The sequence below is a fragment of the Lagopus muta genome, chromosome 2, assembly GCF_023343835.1.
Source record: "Lagopus muta isolate bLagMut1 chromosome 2, bLagMut1 primary, whole genome shotgun sequence".
NCBI lineage: Eukaryota > Metazoa > Chordata > Aves > Galliformes > Phasianidae > Lagopus > Lagopus muta.
The window spans coordinates 82,712,368-82,732,257 of NC_064434.1; the positions used below are offsets into that span (position 1 = coordinate 82,712,368).

At 44.0% G+C, this 19,890-nt stretch overlaps 1 long non-coding RNA gene across 4 annotated transcripts in view; it reads right to left on the reverse strand.

Moving 5' to 3' along the window:
- Positions 1–19,866, reverse strand: part of LOC125689166 (uncharacterized) — a 54,489-nt gene extending 34,623 nt beyond the window's left edge. The window contains exons 1-3 of one of the 4 annotated variants that reach the window (XR_007375094.1): positions 18,982–19,866; positions 18,378–18,526; positions 16,977–17,077 (exon numbers count right to left, since the gene is read on the reverse strand). This is a non-coding gene — a long non-coding RNA (uncharacterized LOC125689166). Of the gene's footprint in view, positions 1–713; positions 18,527–18,981 lie in introns of those variants that run through there. The other 3 variants (XR_007375095.1, XR_007375093.1, XR_007375092.1) reach the window with 3 other exon arrangements.
- Between the last annotated feature and the right edge of the window lie 24 nt (positions 19,867–19,890).

Consider the following 19,890-nt stretch of genomic DNA (forward strand, 5'->3'; position numbering starts at 1 on the left):
ATACTAAAAGGGCAGGTTCAGAAACACAGAGATCCCTAGAAGACAAAGGCTCAAATGAATCATTCCGTCATTGTGTGAAATATAATTACTCTAGCCTTGTGATAGTTAACATTCATGGAAGCATATTCTACAAATCCAGCTTCCACCTCCCAAAAAAATCAAACTCCAGCTTCCTTCTGATAATTTACAGAATCAGCAGCCTGTTGATATTACCTTCAGATCTAGCTGGCATAAGGACAGAGATTCTCATTAAAAACAGAGCCAGTGCAGTGATCCCCCAGCCCAGCACTGCTTCCAGCTGGGACAAAAGCAGAGGCTGTCCAGGGAGATGCACAGCCCTGGTCTCTTCCCTCTCCCTGTTCCACTTGCATTTCCTCAGCATTCACCTCTACTGGATTGGGATTCTAGAGACTGTACATCCCACCTCTTTCCTTCAGCAGCCATTTACTGGATCAGTTGTCTGGGAATTTGTCCAGTGCCATTTTGGGCCTGCTGATACTGTCTGCTTCTGCAGCTTGCTGCTCCAGCAGCTTCCTGACATTCCCTACCTAATGTAATGTAGCATCTTTCATCTGTTCTAAACTCATCTCCTACTGGTTTCAGTGAGTGCTCCCTGCTCTACTGTGTCAAGGGATTTGGCTACTAACAATCTGCATTCACCTCAACCATCCTGATTTTGTAAACCTAGTCCTTAGCCATCAAAAAAAATAACAAAGGATTGCAACACACGGTTGCTAAGCTCACTTCCATCCCTGTTGCCTGCTGATCTGTCCGGAGTGGTTTTCTGCCTGCAGCTCTCTGGTTGTTACCAAACTCAGATGGGAAGAAAATGACAGCAAAGCAAATGGAGTGCAACTTCCTTCCAGCACTGCGTTCCCCGTGCAGCTGCTCATCAGCGATGCAATGGGTCCATTTTGTGGTTAAGATTGGATGCTGAAGCTCCATCATTCCTTTGGGATCTGCAGTTCCCTGCCCAGCAGGGGGCTGCAAAGCAGCAAGCAGGATTTTGAGGAGGGTAGGCTGGCAGCTCTGGCGGGGGTGTCAGGGGCATCTTCCAAAGTGGCTTTAATTAATGAGCACATGTGCAGCAAGGAGAGTTACAGCATCCCACTCAAATTGTTGACTTGGAGCCGCTTCTGGAGACAGCCGTATTCTGCTCATTAGGAAAGAGCTTTTTTGCAATGCCCTTGGATTGGATGGCTCTTGGATTGCACCACGAGATCAAGTCCCCGTACGGGCTGCCTGCCTTTCGGCTGCCAGCTCCAAGAGGGTTGTTTTTCTTGTCTCCTCATTCTCAAGGAGTGCTCAGCCAGATGGCCTGTTTTCGAATGCACTGTGCGTTGGTTGGATGTGTGTTTGGAGAGTCTGCCAGCTTCACGAGAAGGAAGAAAGAGCAAAAGAAAGGGAAAAAAGCACCATTTGGTATCTATCTCTGGGACCCAGCCAGAGTTGAGGCTCTGTTTGAAGGAGGGGGGAGTCTTAAGAGAGAAACTCTAGACAAAATTAAAAGCTGGAAAAACTTTCAAGCCTGACAGACTGGGAGACTGGAGTTCTATACAACGCCCATCCACTACCTGGCTCACTTGCAAGCATGTAGCAGCATCCCTCTAGTAAGAGCAAGACCAAATATCTCTCCTACTGCCCTCCGGGCGTGCCTCACACTGGGCTGAGATGTGGAGAGGCAACGTAGCCAAGGCTGGGTATGTCCACTGAGGCTGGGTAATGCTGCTTGTGCTTTCTGGGATTTTGCTCTTAGTTTAGCAAAACTGAAATTACATCACATAGCCCAGCTATGTCAGCCTAGGCAGTGTAGCTGAAATGGAGTAGCACAAAATAGGCACAAGTGGGACTCAGCTCTCTAAGAAAGTAGCCATAATTTTACTACAAGGCAATGCCATTTTCTTGCACCCCCTGATGTTAGCTTCACAGTACTACCTTCTATTGATTTGAGGCAGCAAATAAATATGGGCCAAGACAGAGCAACAGCTTTTTTCCACCGCTCACTGGCAAACAATTCAAACCTGACAAGAAAAGTCTGTTGGTGAAGGGGAGGGGAAAGCTTTAATGTTTGGGTGGATTGAGTTTGGCTTTTTTTTTTACTTAACTAGCTGTCGTGTTGTGGTAACAATGCATTGTTCCAAGCAGCAGGAGGAGGTCTTGTTAATCTGAGTTGGAGAAAGCCATGTTTGTAACCATCCCCTCTGGCTGACATGCTCCTGTCTTACAAGCAAATTTGTGTGCTCGCTTGCTGAAATCATGACACAAAGAAGGCAGTCGCAGGAGTGTGTGTATCTGTGTGTGTGTGGCAACTGCAAACCCCATGTCTCTGTTGATTGCATCAAATTATTTTCACTGAAATGATCAGAATTTGCAGGCCATCAGGGCAATGTCTCCATGGCAACACAAGCTGGGCTGTGGGTAGCAGACACTTCAGATAGTGAGGGCAAAGAGGCTGTTCTCACTCCTCCTGCTTCTGGCCACAACTTAGACAAAACCTTCCAGTAGCTACAGTGTGCCATCAACACCTGTAGCTTCCCACGAGGTACACCAAGTTCACTTGACAGCAGTAGCTGGGACAGAATTTGTGCTCCCTGGTGTGTAAAGAGCAGGGCCCTTCCCCAGAACAGGAAAACTTCATCAGCTGTTGGCAAAGTAGTGCCTAGTGGTGCAGACCCAGTCCTGGAAGGGATGGAAGATCAGCCTGTTCAAGAGAGTGCTTACATTGTGCAAATACATTCGTGAATAAGTAGGAAACTCCACAAAATCATCTCCTCCTTCCCAAAAGGCCCAATTTTGGTAAATAACCCTGGCATAAAAAACATACTGCAGTATATACATTCACAGTTCATATTGTTACAAGAGATCTGACTCTCTGTTTGCAAGAAAACAAGGTGAGAGACTCCAACAGTAAGTTCAACCATTCTGTCCAGGGCTTTAAAGGCTTCATGAAAACCTTCAGATGACTGCCTGAGTGCCACCAGGTGCCGTGTTACAGAACTGATAAAAGAAAGATTTCTGTCTTTAATTGCACAGAAAATTTGGGGGCCTGGGAATCGTAACACTGTGCTTTACCACAGCCCAATGCACGGCCTTAGGCTAGCTACCACACCTCCTGGCAAATGGAAATAGCTCTTACTGAGACATTCATGAGAGTACTGTTAGGGGGAGGTAGCCACACATTTACAAAGGCCCTTGGTGTGCTTTTGGTGGAGGATAGGCTAGAAACAACAGCCAGCCACTTGCTCGCCCAAGCTGCACTGGCTGTGTCAGATGTCAGCACCAACCACTGCGTTCTTCACATACAGTAATTTTCAGGTACTTGATTTCATGCCTGTAGTGCTGCTTGACTACTGGATTATCTCTAGCACACTGCCCAACATGAGTCTTCAGACATAAGCCCAAAGGCCAGTCTGAAACAGAAAACTTCCTCAAAGTTCTCTTGCTCAGTGTCATGGATACCTATCATTGTTCAAGGAAGGAAGGCTGGATGCATTACCCAAACACGGCACTCTGGAGATTTGTACAGTGTAAAGAGGAGGGAGGCTTGTCTTCTAACACCAGTTCTGGCTGCTCTGCCACCAGCCTTTGTGTATAATTGCAGTGAATCAGAGTCAGTACCTAGGTGAGAGATCTCTGACAGAGGAGGGTTAAGAGATTCAGGCAGTCTCCTGTCTCTGTCTTGTGACAGTTCAGTGTACCTCAGCAGGACACGGGTGTCATGTTGTCCATTACAAATGACAGCCTTGAGTGTGACCATACCAGAGCTGAGGAGAACCCACTGAGGAGGTTGGCTCCAAATTTGCAGTAGAACAGATCCTTCAGGCACCATCTTCCTCAAGTGTCTCATGGCTTCGAGAAAGAATGAGCTCTTTCTCTAAAAAAAAAAAGGCTCAACCTCCCAATTCCTGCATGCTTGGCCTTACTTTGCATCCCCAGAAGCAATTACTGACTTCACCAGAAAAGTAACATTACTAGCAAGAAGTACAGATGATGAAGAGCACGCTGAGTCTCAGTTTCCCAGTTGCAGGGGAAACCAACTGTGCGGGCTCTCCAAATTACAGGAGATGGCACAACAGACACAGGACAGAGCAGGACATCAGCAGCAAAGATGTGAGAGTTGGAGCTGGAGATCTGGTTTAAGTTTAAAGCCTGGATATACACAGAGTGGATGGTGCCTGGGATCTATGTTGCTTATGTTGACAAGCCTACACAAGCTGGGAGCATTGCCAATCCTGTTCTATTGGAGCGTCTTGCTCACATCCATTCTCAAAGCCCATGAGCTTCCCATGATTTTGTTGGTGGTCCATATCTCCTGCAGACCATATGTTTGATATTTACTGGGGAAAGCAGAGGTTAAAAAGATTAGCATTCCTTTTGAAGTTAGAGATGGAAAATCTTCTGAGAATGACATAACTACAAGTAGCTCTGTCAAGTCAAGTGCAGAAGTCCTGTTTGACTCATGACTCAGTGGGATGTTAAGGACAAAGACACTTGCTTTAAAAATCCTGGTCTGAAGTAAAATGGAAAACCATAAAATGGAAAACAACACATGTTCAAGAAATTGTACTTTGAGATACAAATCCACTTAATTATCATACTGACTGGCTTTTAGATTATGAGCACACCGTGGTTCAGAAGTCTGCTTTCAAAAAGTACACGCATAGAAACACACACACACAGAGGTAAATACAATGTATGAATTATTCAAGCCATGGTTTCTTGGAAGGCATTGTACCACTACTTCAGCAAAGCTGGACACTATCACAACTTCCAAGTTAGGACATTGTGAACAAATGGGTAAAGAACTGGTTTCAATGGTCAGACTCGGAGAGTTCTATATGGGAGTTATCCACTTGAAGTGCAGACACAATAACACATTAGTAGATTGGCCAATCTCCACAGGCAGAAACTATTCAACAGTCACAGTAAATTGTTTGCAAAAACATTTGTTTGCATAAAGGAATTCATTGAAAATTCTAGACTAACAAATAGTTGAGCAAAAGTTTGCTCAGAAGAAGAAATGCAGTTTTAGTGAATTCATTACTCAGTTGCACATCAGTTTTTCTTAATATTCAGGCACCAATTAGTAGACTGAAAGCTCTATTCTCCCTCACTGAGAGCTGTGTCATCTGCACATGAAAAAGAATGCCCAATACCAAAGGCAGTTAGGAATATTTCTTTATTGCTATCGAGTCTTTCAACTGAGAACTTAGATTGGTTCACTGGTGTTAATTAAGCCTACGAACACTCATGTCAGGCAGTTTGACATCATCCCTCCTTTTTACAGATGGGAGAAACTGAGATATAACATTCATCAGGGCCAGTCAAGGAATCAGGGCAGAATCAGAAATAAAACCTGAGTCCTGGCTCAGAGTCTTCTCTTATAATCTCTAGGCAAAACTCCTTCCCTGTAAAATTCCATCAAGGCTATTCATAGAATAATTAGAGCAAATTTACTTCTTCACTCGTTAACAATGAAATCTGACAGGCTTTATACTCAGGATGCTGGGGCTCAGTTAGAGGACCAAGACTCTTCTCCATGAGAGGAGGCCTGGAATGTCAGTCTTTAGATGGCTGAATAGAGGCATGGTTCCAGCTGCCAGGTACTTGAATTCTTTGTCCAAAATGCCGTGGCAAAGTTTTAGGAAAGAACTGAAACATACATGGCCAAAGGGATCTACCACAAATGTTAGGGAGGGATTCAAAGAAATTGCAGCTGTATTTGCAATGCTTTGTATGATAATGCTTCTCCCTCGGTGGCACTTAAAAACTATGAAAGAACACTTACCTGCCTCAGTGTTAGGTTGGTTTCTCTTTTCTTTTGGTTTCATTTGCCTATGAGCCACACAGGCAGTGTACTTCAAGTCAGTGAGCTGAAAAGGCTTTGAGACACAGGAAGTTTCATGGCAGGAATTCAGACCTGCTCCTCAATTCTACCTTCTCCAATTCTATGAGATTCAGAGCACACAAAGTTCCTAAGGGATCATGGCTCACTAGTGTTGACTTGTACTACTTTGGGATGTGTAGGAAGATAATGAATCACGGATTTCTCCACATTCTCTACCCAGGGTGAAGAGCTCAAGAGCTCACCTTCCTCTCTGTCATCACGCCTAGGGTCACTTTAATTGCCAAGAAAGTGAGACATTAAGAGCTCCAGAAGTACTGAACACACAGTATTTTGAAACTAATGATTGTGACGTTTGCTTAGCGCCCTAACCACAGGCTGAAACTGGCATATCCTAAATGAGTAGACACATTTAAGAATGTGCCCTATCTCCTCAGCATTACACAAATCAGGCTCTGGCAGAGGAGGGGTAGACTCAAGGTATCCACATTAAAAAGTTTGTACTTTTGCAAAGTAATATAAGAAAGACTATTCTCATATGACTTTGGGGGAAATTCTGAATGCCTTTTGTCTTCAGCTTTTGACTGCATGAAAGCTTTCTGCTTTCAGAGTAGACCTGAGGTATTTATCCTAAGTCCAGAGACCAGAAGAGAGAGAAGGACCATCTTTTACAATAAATCCTTAGGGAGCGTAGAAGCTCATCTTCCTTTGTTCTTCAGTGGCATCTGCCCCATATCTACCAAGTCTCCAAGCTCAGGTCAAGTAGGTGGCATGTTTGAATTGACTCTGAGCATCTTGGAAATACTTTGCTACCTGTAGTGTCTTCCCTCAAAATTTTTTGCTACATTAACAAATTGCTTCTTCTTTGGCCCCAGATACCTGATATGGTCATTTCCTTTCCCTCTTGGGCATGTTTAGCATCCAGGACAGACTGTGCATGACCTCCTGTAGCAAGGCATACTGGTGGAAAACAATAGCAGGAAAGCTCATTGTCTTAACATTTAGAGCCAAATCACCTAGGTTCTGCCAACACCACTGCCCTTGGTCTAGCACTGTCTTTGTGACTTACGAGCAGAAGTTCACACGCATCTTTTCCTGCAGAGATGATGAGGTTGCACAGTCCTAACCAAGTTCTTGGGAATGGAGGGAACAGAGAACAAGAGGAAAAGCTACAGGAGGGTACTTGTGTCTGTCATAGCAAAAAGAGCTGAGGAACAAAGGAGACAGTCATTGGCTTTGGCTCAAGATCAAAGCTTGGAGGTGGCAGTGGTTTTCTGAATTTAGTTGAAAAGCAGCAGAAAGAGCCTATTTCGCCATACTGATGGCTGAGAACTGCTTCCAAAGATCCAAACTGCAGAAAAAGAGTAATGCTCTAGGATACAAGCTTTCTCACCATCCTGATATTCCCCTGGTGGGACGGGGGGAGAGGCTGATGGGATTTGAGTGTCGTGTAGCTGAGAAGAGAGATTGGGCTGTATTGGCTCTATGGCTTCAGAGGGACAAGAGCAAATACAACCACAACTTCCTATCTGGTTGAGGTATGGTCAGGGGAGGCTGCAGGATAGGGAAGGGGCTATTTCACACCAAGTTGTGTGTTCAGTGGAAACATTTGATGGGAAGAAAGCAGAGTTCAGCCGAAGCCTAGAACGTGAAATTGAACAAATGGCTTTCTAACTAATAGCTAAAGTGGAAGTTCCACAGGCTGTTTCACTGCAGCAAGCTATGGTAAAACATTGTAGACAAAGAGAAAGGAGTTCATCTGGCTTTATACTCAGCTGAGCTGAAATTTGTGTAACTGTAAAGACACAGCTTTCTTGTGGACGTGTAGCTCTTTCAATTGTAAATGACAATAACTGAGGAGATTCTCAATGAGAAAAGCTTAACATGGTGTGATTTTTTTTTGCCCAGAAGTCACGTCAGCCTTCTGTTTGTTCACAAATACCCCACTATGTCAGTCACTTACCATGGAGCCTGGTAAGTAAAATGAATCTCTGGGATTGATAGGTTTAGAAGCACTAGATAGAGTTACCAGCATTAGTTGAAGCAACTATTTATGAAGCTTACTGAGGTGATAAACATGTCATTGTTTCGAGAGTTCCGCAGTTCAGGAGTACAGTTGGTGTATATAATATGTCTCTCTCAGAATGTCTTGCATACCTAAGTAATCTGGCAATCTGAAGGAAACAAGAAGGGCTGAGCTAACCCAAGAATCACTGTTTCTTTGTCATGGCATTCTTTTAATCTCCCTTTCCATCCTGAGACACGGGAACGTTTTTACATGTTAGCACGTTGGTATTTCACTGTGGCTTCAGCTAGTATTGATGGCAGATGGCATATTGGCTTGTCCAGGAGAAGAACTAACAACACATTAAACTGTTTTCTACAGCCAGTGGAGGTGTAGAAAAGGAAACCTCCATAGCTGTTCATGTTAATAACTCACAAACAATTTAACCAACCAACAGGAAGGTTAGTGTAAATTCATCAGGCAAATATTATTCAACCATCTGAAGAACGGCTTGACTAATGAAAAGGTTATTTGTGAATAATTCCAGAAGGATGATAACACATTGAGAAAAGTACAGAGAAGAGATACTGGATTGATTAAAAGACTAGAAAATGTGCCTTGAAGTGAATGACTCCAGGAGCTCAATCCGCTTAAACAAAGATCAGGTGAAAGGCTGCCTCGATTGCAATCTCTGTATGCCTATATAAAAACAGAGTTTTGCTAATGGAGAGCTCTTTATACTGGCAGACAAATAAATAAATAATGTTAGGAAACTGAAAGTTGATAAATCTTGACTAGGGAAAAAAAAAAAAAAAGGCTTGTGGATTTCTGCATTTGCCAGCATTTCTTAAATAAAGAAAAAAAAAATCCCTGAAAGTTTTTCTGTGTTTCCAAGAAAAAGCAGTTCAGTGTGATCTTGCAGTTTACAGGATGTAGTTGCTCAAACTAATAATGATCCCGGCTTCTTCTTCTTCTTCTTCTTGCTTTGTAATCTCTGAACCAGCTAGCAAGTTACTTGAAACAGATAGCAGAAGGTAGGGGCTGAACATACTGATACAACGTTCATTGACGTTATTTAGCAAGCACTATCATGCTTGTAATGACTGAGGGCAAAGAGAGACTGGAGATCAGGGCACTGAGGCCTGCTGAGATCAATGGAGAGACTCCCAGTGACAACATTGCCCTGTACAAATGACTGAGAATTAGGTCTACCAGATAGACCTTCACTCCCTTTGTTCTTAAACAAGCCAAATCCTCTTTGCACATACCTTTTCCCTTGCCCTGCCCATTTTCTTTGCCTTCCATCAATGAAAAGAACTTAGTACTATCTCAGGAAGGGCTTGTGACTCAGTAATGATTGAACAGCCCGTTAGGATCCTCATCTGTGAGATTAGGTCTATGTTTGCGTGATCCCACTCGCTTATTCTCTTATACAAAATGGGGGGAGGCATTTGCATCCTCATTTCTGGCAGCTATTGCAATAACAACTTCAAAAATAGATTTTGACAGAGAATTTAAAAAATAAAAGTGGATCAACTCTAAAGGATATAACAGGGATTAGACAAGGCTGTTTGATTTGGTAATTCACAAGGAACTGAAAAGTTCCCTCAGTCACGACTGTGCATCCCTTGCTGAACAGAGTCATTGCATGAAAAAATCCCATCTCCATGTTACTAAAAAAATGCCACACTTCTTGTGGCCAAATGCAAAGCCACTCTTGGGGTCATGAGATAATATGAGGTTTTGGTCTGATTTCTTTTAAATGTGGAGGTTTTCATATCAGTGAACAAATTACTTCAGCAAATCAGTTCAGCCTCCACCCCATCAGCAGATTTCACATCTCAAATCATAACAAAAAAACTGCTGGAAGGGAAATAGGCCCACTGCCCAGCTGCCTTTCTCTGCATATCTACTTGAAACCAATCTTGCAGAAAGCTCTTAGCCTCTAGACTCTACACTAGCTGGAGCTGAAATAAATATGAATGAACAATGGCTGGGATGCTCAAGAACTGATAGTCAGTAATGTGGTAATGTGGTTGTACTGAAAGAGATGAGAGGGACTGGTGAAGACAGAAGCTTGTGTGTGTGGATTCCTTTGACAATGGGTTTCCTTTGGTGAAGAATAATAATTCCTTGTACTTGTAAAGCTTTTTTTTCAAAGATTTCCAACTTTTTTTTATCTATGGGAAGATAAAAGTGCCTTTATCTTCAAGCTGTCAAGAGGGGCAGAGAAAATAAACTGAGACCACTCAGAATGACTGCCTAATGTCAGACATTTAACAAGACCTAAATGGTCCTGAACCAACCTATAGCTAATGGAAAGAGATATGAGTTAATCTGCTCTCTGGAATGGCATATACCCCTACAGGTGACTATAATAGCTGATAAGACTCCAAGCATCTGAAGGTAGATAGCATGAGGTTTGGACTTTTTTAAGCTGAAAATCCCTCCGTGAAATTCAGCATTCAAAACTCACTGAAATCAACGGGAAATCTCTCAAGATTGCCAATGAACTTAAAAGAAAGCCATACATCTGAAAACCCTGGGTGTGGTGGTTATCATTCTGATTTGGGAATTTTAGTCTGGATTTTCAAACAGCTGAGCTGCTGGAACCAACTCATTGCCAGGACTGTTTCATTAATTTCTGACTGGGAATGGGGGTCCTTTCCCATGGGAGAGTCAGTCTATGGGGAAGCAGTATCATCCAAATGTCAACTCTGAGCCAAGCACGAGAGCCAATCAGTGTTTCCAAAGTTGCCAGAGACTTGGATGCAAAGTATCCCCTGCATAAGCAGTGGAAGATGGTCTGTGTAAGTGTTCCACTGCCCAGAATTTCTGCAAAGCCTCAGATCTACTGGAAAATTAATAGTTTTGATCAAGAACCTCAACTAATCCTACCCGATTTCTGCCAATCAGTCAGTGAGTTACAGGCTGCTTCAAGAGGACAGAAAACTTAACAGGAAGCAACAGCAAGGAAACAGCAGCGAGGGGAGCTACTTGATCCTCTCTGCTAAAATGAGAATGCAGCAGGGTTATGGAGGATTACACGCTCTACCCATCCAAGACAAAATCACAGATTGCAAATTGTTCCCTTTCTTATGCAAAAAGTAAGAATAAATGAAATGGCCTTTGCCTATTGGTGTATTTCATACTGTTGGATCTCTTTGCAAAGCAATTCTAGGATTGAGACAACGAAGCCAAGGATGGCAACTGGCCAGATTTACTTCAAAAGGTTAAATGAAAAATTACATCTGACTGAATGAACTTGGGATGCCTACAGCAATTCAGTCTCTCTAAACCTTGGGATTGTATTGAAAGGGGTACAGCTGCATGTGATGCGAACATAGAAGCCCATATTAATCCCCCATTTCTAAACTTACCTCTGACTCTCATGTTACCAAAGTCCTTGCATACATCATTTACTCGTTCTACCTCACTGCCACTCTTTGTAGTCATTTCACTTCACAAGGTGATTTCAGTGCTCACTATGGAGAAGGTCACCTTCCATCCTAGTTCCACTTGCTAGTGGAAGGGTACTGGCCACACAGCCTTGGCCTCACAAAGGACTGCTGACACTCTCACTTCCACTCACAGCTGAGCACATTTGACCAAGGGACCATGCAGCTCCTTATAAGCTGAACTCATTGCTGTTGTGCCTCAGCATTTCCACACAGATTCAACAGCAACACCTCTGAGAATTATTTGGCAGTAAAGTTAGGGTGGAATTCAGTGACAACATTTCAGGGATGTGCACCCTGGAGAATCACTCAGGCTCTTACAGTAAGTCTCTCACAGCCCACGAAGTCAATGGTATCAAACTGGAACGGACTGCCCAGAGTGGTTGTGGAGTTATCTTCTCTGAAGATATTAAAAGCCCACCTGGATGCTTTCCTGTGTAGCCTACCCTCAGGAACCTGCTCTATCAGGGAGGTTGGAGTAGATGATCTGCAGAGGTCCCTTCCAACCTCTATGACCCTGTGATTCTGTGAAATACTAGCACGCTTAATGGGAAGAGGAAAGCAAATGGCAGGGAGATACAAATAGTGATTTTTTAACTCTCTCAATGAAGGAGAGTTTCAGCAACTTTCTCTGACAGTCTGGTCTCATGTCATTCCTGAGAGGGACCACACAGAGCCCAAACCAGGAGAGAACCATCCCATGCAATCATAGCAGCTGGAGATTAAGATAACACTGTGGCTGAAGAATGGACCAGGATTCTTGTCAAGGCTAGTCACTGGGCTCGGTGTTCTCTGAAGATTCACAGTGCTGGATTGTGACTTCACATATAAAAAAGAAAGAAGCCACCAAAAATGCTTCGACAGGAGGTATTTTCCATAGGCAGAACTAAAACAAACAAACAAACATGGAAATTCTCTTTTCTTGGATGAAAGTCTATAACCCAGGATTTCTATGTAAATAAGATGTTTGTTGTTTTTTTTTTAAGACAGCACAAAATGTTTATTCTTTTCCTTATCTTTCCTTTCTTCCTGTGCACTTTTCTCCTTTGCCATCACAGAAAAAGAGGGCAAAAGGAAAGCTGACAATAAAGCCTGCGTCCTCCAGGTCTCTGAAGTGAGTACAATCCTCTTTGTAGGAAATTTTTTGAACAAAGGGCTGTGAGCAGCTCCACATCTTGTGTTGAACTCTCTCCCTCTGTAGTTCTGGTGTTTTCAGGGAAACACATTTGCCCCTCAAGTGCCTCAATTATTAATCCAGGTATATAATCAGAGCTGAATAGAGCCGCTATGTGAAGCGTGGCTGTTCTCTTATATGACGGGGAATATTCACAAAGAATACAGAGAAAGCATGACCTTCATCTTCCTGTCCTGATTCAGTTCACTAAAGGTGAACTGATCAGCACGAGACCTTCGCCGTGACAGGTGAGTTGTTACAGAAGGTTTTTATTCCCCCTGCTTTCCCATTTTATTTCATGAAAAATACATCAGTTATAAAATGTCTGGAATAGATTCTGAGCTACATATGGAAGTGGATTGCTTGCCAGTGCCGGATGCTACCGTAACATGTACGTCACCATGCCTTTCTCAGTTGGTGATTAGTAGTTTGCAAAGTTTGGGTGAGCATGGAGTGATTTTACCAGACATGAGTGAGATGCTCTGTAAAAGCAGTCGTATGGTGTTTGAGGTTTGTCTTTCTATCTGGCTCTGCATTCAAATACACCTCCTCCCAAGCTGTTGTTTCCTACTCTGCACATAAAACTTCCATCCACTTAGCTTGAATTTTGGTTTTTGCTAGGAAGGGCCTTACAGATATGAGATGTGTTTGCCCAGAGAGGGCAGGCAGATAACCTCAGTTGTAGAGTTACATTTTTCAGTGTTAGCTTTCTGGGTTTGCCCTTTTAAGATATGACAGTTGTATATAAGTGGAAGTAATTTAGCCCTGGAGGGGTGAAATTCTTTTTTAAGCTCTTCATGTAATCTTAGTTTGTTATTGCAAAACGATCTCTAACCAGGAGCAACTGGGTCGAATCTGATGCTGAATTATAAATAACCAGAAATCCTGGGGCAGAATTCTGCAGTGCTGGAGTGGTTGCCAGATGCAATTGGTGTCAGATGTATGTCTAACTTGAATTTTGCCTGTATTTCTCCTACAGGTATCACAGACAGGAGGGCAGCTGGGGAGATGTTCTGCAGACTGTCCTGCAAGGGGAGGGTCACGTATACCAGGATATCAGTGTAGATGATCAGATGTGGTGGTACCCTACAAAACTAGTGGCTGTAAAAGTAGAAAGCAGAAAACAGCCTCTGACTAGAAGAGGTAAAAGACTGGAACTGGAAAGAGAGAAGTGCAGTGATTGCCTCTGGCTGTTCAGCAGCTTGAAAACCCTGAGAATTGATTCAGCTCTGCAGACACTTTAAATACAAACTTACTCCCTCTCCAGTAAATCCTTCTGTTTTATGGCTTGCATGAGGAGCTGAGACCATCTATCTGCATACCAGCATGAGGTCACTACAGACAGCTAAATACTGCAGTATGTGCACAGTTCAATGGGAGCATCATGACTGCAAAATGATGCAAGAGAACTTTTATACCAGGGAAGTGGTGAGATCTGTTCAGTTATCCAGAGCTAGGTCATCAGAAGCTATTGAAAGGCAGGACTGGGAATACCAACCCACCTGTCTTCTTCCACTCCATCTGGGGGATGGACTGGGTTGTGTGAGGGTACAGAATGTGTGGACAGGTCAGGTGCTATAGACCAGATCTTCATCATATATGCATACATATCTCTTATCAACCATCATAGAAAGAACAGTTTTTCCTGTAAAGGTGAAGCTGGAGCCTATGTTGTAAGAGTTGGTGGAAAAAAAGGAAGTTGCAATGTTCTTCTGGTTCCTTTGGGTAGGGCAACTTCTGATGAAAACATGATTCAGCCTAGTTTTGTTTTGTGGGCAGCTGAAGCAGATTTTATCTATCTAGCAATGTGAAGAAATATCTTGTTCTTTGTCAGGAAAGGAATATTTCCAGCCAGATAGCTGGAGCTACCTTTAAATTATTTGATTGAGTAGTTTAGCAGCATCAAAGAGTTTAACATGGGCTAAAAAGTGACAAATCAAACAAGATCAACAAATTCCTTAAAACAGGCCACCTAAGAGTAATTCACAAGAATCACAAGAATCACAAGAATCACAAGAATCACAAGGTTGGAAACAACCTATAACATCATCCAGTCCAACCGTCTCCTCATCACCATTGCCACCACTAGTACTAAACCATATCACGCAGCACGTCATCCAGATGCGTCTTGAACACTGCCAGGACGGCGACTCCACCACCTCCCTGGGCAGCCATTCCAGTGCCTGACCACTCTCTGAGAGAAGAAGTTCTTCCTTATGTCCAACCTGAACCTCCTCTGATACAACTTGCAGCCATTACCCCATGTCCTGCTCGTTGCCTGGAAGAAGAGGCCAAATCCCTCTTCACCACAATCTCCCTTCAGGAAGTTGTACAGTGCAATGAGGTCTCCCCTGAGCCTCCTCTTCTCCAGACTGAACAATCCCAGCTCCCTCAGCCGCTCCTCATAAGGTTTGTGCTCCAGACCCCTCACCAGTTTTGTTGCCCTTCTCTGGACACGCTCCAGGATCTCAACATCTTTCCTGTAGTGAGGGGCCCAAAACTGAACACAGTACTCGAGGTGCGGCCTCACCAGTGCTGAGTACAGGGGGATGATCACCTCCCTGCTCCTGCTGGCCACACTACTTCTGATGCAGGCCAGTATTCTTTTGTGCTAATCTTATTGATCAAATGGAATGCCTCCCCTGCGGGAGACTCTGTCTTCACAGCTGAGTATGTTAGAGGACAAGGCCAGGTGGCTAGTGCGTATGAAACAGAGAGAGGGAAGACAGTCATTTTCCAGAGATTGTGCAGAGGTCACTTTGGTCACAAAGACCATACTCTTTGTGCATCATCACGACTTTTAAATTGAATGTCTTTAGGTGAAATGAGTCTAGAAAGACTACAGCAGATGAAGAAAGTTTAGGGAACCAGCTAGAGATGATTATGTGTCTATGGGTTCAAACAGATTTCTACATGGGCTTTGCTGCACCTCACTTCTAGCACTCGTTCCTTTTTTTTTTTTTTTAATCTCATGTCTAGCTCAAACCTGAGCTAAACAGAAGTGAATGGAACACCAGCATGCTTTTTTTTTTTCTGCTATGCCATCAGATGTAAGCAACTGACTGATTTCAGTGGCACAAGGATAGGAAAAGGAGAGATGTTGCATTCAGTGCTTGCAGCAATGCAGCCCCAGGGCCTTCTGAGCCCAAGGGTCTTACACTAGGCAGCCATCAAGTGACACACCACTGCAAATGCATGTCCCTCTCCTCCTTCCCACCCCTCCACTCCACACAATTACCCAGAGTGTAACCAGACATGGGCAGACACACATCATGTAGCCAGGTACAGCTCATAAGCAGTTCGCTAAAGAGCCGGCTGGAATCAGGGAGGGAACTGCTGTGGGTGTATTGTTCCAATCCCATCATTTCCCAAAACACTGAATGAAATAACTTGTTTATAATGATGTGTGACATCACAGAAATGCTACACTGCAGAACTTGAGAAACAGCTTTGAACCCTACGACCTTCTTTCAAGTGAGAAAGTCTCTAGGGAGGCACTCAGGAAGCCCTATCCTTCTTCTAGTTCTCCAGAAGAAAATAACTTTTTTTCCAGAATTAAAAAATAGGTGGACCACTTCCACTTGCCACATTGGAACGTGGTGGATTTCTTTTCCCAGAGAGCTGCCTACTCTAGCTTAAAGCTGAAGAAACCTCTCTTGCCACAAAGTGATAGGAGTTAGACACCAATCAAACAGATTTTTGGTACAAAAGGCACTTGTCCAAGCACCTGTCCAGGCACTTGAACTTCTCCTACAATAAGCCACAGGAAGAAAAGAATCCATCAGTGTCACACATCTTCACACTGCATACTTATTTTCTCCATTCACCTTTACATATCCTGCTTAAAAGCAACTGATTCATAGCTGTGCTTTTGATACACTCTTTCTCTGCCACAATACCACAGCACAAATTCCTTTGTGCTAAATTGCAACCAATCCCATCTTAATCTGATGATGCCCTAGCATCAAATAGATATAGCATATATAGCATAGGTATGCTACCTATTTGAATGTCATGTGTTTCTAAGCAGTAGGAAGTGTTTACTAACTAGTTACATCTTGTGTTTTCCCATTTTACAAGGTACAAAAGCAATCTGAAGTTGAGAAGAAAAAAAAAGCCAAAACAAATGAGAAGCTCTACTTAAGAGAAGTAATGCAGTGTACCTTTTACCCCATCTTCCCCTTTGGCAGCCTCTTCTTCCAAAGAAAGGAATAAAGTCTCCAGCATCAGTGTGGATGACATGTCTGCGGGACTAACAAGTCTCAGGACTGGGCCCTGCTGATGACTTAAGCTGCTTTGCATACAAAACACCATGCCTGGAAATTAAAAGCCTTGCTCTGCTGGCCCAAAAAGGGAAGATTTTTTAGAGGCTTGCTAAAAACAACCTTCAATCAGCTGTACAAACGTAGACAATGTTGTCTTTAGTGTCCCAGATGGTCCCAGATGTTGGCATAAGCAATGACAATGACATTCATTTCTTTGCGTGAGACTTACCACACATAACCCGTGTGAGACCAATTTTTCAGCTGCCTGCTGATGAGAAGTGAAATGCACTCAGAGAAAAGCTGTTGTTGAGGCCCATAGGATCCCAAATTCTGTGGTAAAAGTCACAGTAGGGAGGATTAGCCGTATGATCACTTCCGGCTACTATCTAATTTTATCTGTGTATCACTGATACCAAACGTCATTCTTTATATCATGACAACCTTTCAACAAATAGGTCTAAAAATAAAAAGCAAGAGCTTGGAGTTGGCACGAACTGTGCGACATGGACTCTAATTTGTATAGCAGGAACTATAATCACTCTGAGACGTGCCCAAGCCCTCGGGCATCCCACGGGATTTCAGTCACTTGTTTACAAGGTGTTTTGATTTGCAGCTGTTTGGCTACTGTGGCATTTCAAGAGGGGGCGGTTTGAAAGGATGTTGTTGCTCTGGAGGTCGGGATTGGGAAACGGGTATTGAAAAATCACACAAGAAAACAGGCGAGCGCCGTCTTTGTTCTTCCCCCTTCACATGTGAATGACGTCAGTGCTGGAGAAAGGAGCTCCAGGAACAGATTCACCAGTGCACTGATGAGAACAAGCAGGGAACAGGTACAGCTCTGAACACGGAGCCATGCCCTGACCTACCACATACCAGTGCCCCATATCTGACTTGGGGGGACTGAGCTCTCAGGGTGAGAAAGGAAACATGCAAGCCCATTGTTTTTTTAGCTTTTCAGTTTGCAAGTTTGCCAGCAAATACTGTGATACTGTGACACGGACACCTCTAAGAACTGGGCTAAAAGCCATTGCCAGCTCACTTCAAACCAGCCACAAACAGGTCAGCAGCTGAAATGGATTTGGTTGCTGGCTTAAAGTGATTTAGCAATCAGACAGCTCTTTCCACCATTCCTGCTCTCCTGACCCGGACAGTTCCTCTTTCAGAGCTGCATTAAACTAATGCCCACTTTCTTCTGGGCCTTCTTAGGATAATGGATTCACATATGCAGAAAGAATGTAAAAATCCATTTGTTGTCTGGGATGAGTGATTTGCCTGTGTTTGTTTAGCAGCACGGACAGCAAGATGCCTGCTAGGTTGTAACTAGCTGAGGAAAAGAAAGCAAGGAGGAGGAGAAAATAGCTTGGCTGTTTTACAACTATGCTCGCCGAGCTGTACGCATTTTTTGGCTTAGTTAGCTGTTTGCCTGTTTCTTGTGGGTAACCAGGAAGGACTGGTGGAGCTTTTCCCAGGCTCTACAGTGTTGTTCTCGTTTCCAGCATTTGGTTTTTACGTGCATTAGTTGACGGTAACTCATATAAAAATACAGTACCAATATAGGACATTTACTTTGCAAACATTCAGCCTGCTGCCCCTCTCTCCTCTGCGCTGACGTTTTCCTGTGATGACTTACTTGAAGTGCCACGCACACAAGAGAAGCATCACTCCTGCTGGCCCTGGATATCAGTCCTTGCCTGTCCTATGTGTGACAGCAACCTGACTATACTTTCTTGGCAAAGAGCAGCAACCTCTTCAGCTCCTGATAGTAGCAGAGGATTTGCCCTAGAATGTAAAGCATAAAAATGGAAAAGAAAATCAGTTAGCCTATAACACAACCAACTGTTGTTCTAGCTGGGGAAAAAAAATAAAAAAAAGATGCTGTGTTTGATTCTGAGTGACACTGATCGGTTTGGCACCAGCAGCTTCTCCACTGGAGACATGAGTGACTTCTCTTTAAGCAAGCGTCAAAATGATCTAGGCTGGCATTACAGTTCATCACACTTCTTGCTTTCTGTAGGCAAAGTTGAAGGAAAGATTTGCATTTTCCTTGCACATGCCATCAAAGATCCTCACATACATGACTTAACCTAACCAAAACAGGAAATTTGTAACAGAGCTGGGGTCAGAAATCCTGACTCTCTCCTTTCCTCCAGCCAGCACATCTCTTCCCCAGGGTTAGCAAAGACTGCTGCCATCAGGGATGTGCTACTCTGTCACCCTCTCCCATACGTACCCACCTTAGGCTCCGTTTTTCACCCATAGCTATGGGAAACTGCAGAAGCGGCTGCTAGAAAGGAAGATGGAGATTGCTGAAGTCTATTCTAATCCACGGTGTCTATATTTATGCAGCCCTTGTCACAGCAGAGCAGGGAAAATGTCACTGGAACAGTTTTATTTTTGCCAGCAGGCAAGAGGTTTAGAGAGAGGCGGTGCAACCTCTATTTGATGATGTGTTTGTACAAATGTTTAACTTGCTATTTCTCTTAAAAATCATCTTTAATGTTGATTTACATTCCTGGCAGAGAAGTCAGGAGGTTGGCAGTTTCGCTGCACTTCAGTCTGTGCTACCAGAGGCACTCACACACAGAGCAGTGCCTCACAGCACTCACGTTTTACCATCGAACGTCTGCAAGTTCTCACTCTGATATTCACGGGCAGATGAGCTGACTACTCCATTTGTATTTGGAAGGCCAGGCAGTAAGGATCGAAATGTTGCACCATTAAGAGATGCACGTGGAACTGCTCGATTGGAAACAATGGACGTGGGTGACACCGCTTTCCTTGCCATGCCACCCCGCTCCACGGGCCGAGCTGCTCGTTCTCCTGCCACGCAGCGTCAAGTTAACCACACGCCATCGTACCTTCCACGCCGCTTTCCACCTGAGCACGTCAGGCTGACATTTTAACCGCCCTGCTCATTGCTGCGTGTCCGAGGACTCGAATTCTCTGTCAGCAGCCCGAGTGGCGGGAAGAAGAAGAGGAACGGCCAGCCCCACGCGCCCCGCACCAGGGAACAACTCCTTCGTCGGCAGTCCGTCCTCGCGCCACTCATAAGGGCGCGACCACCCTCCTCACTGCCCCTCCAGCCTCCCCGCCCGGCACTTTCGCGCAGCGTCATTCCGGTGCCCACGGGGCAGCCCCCACCC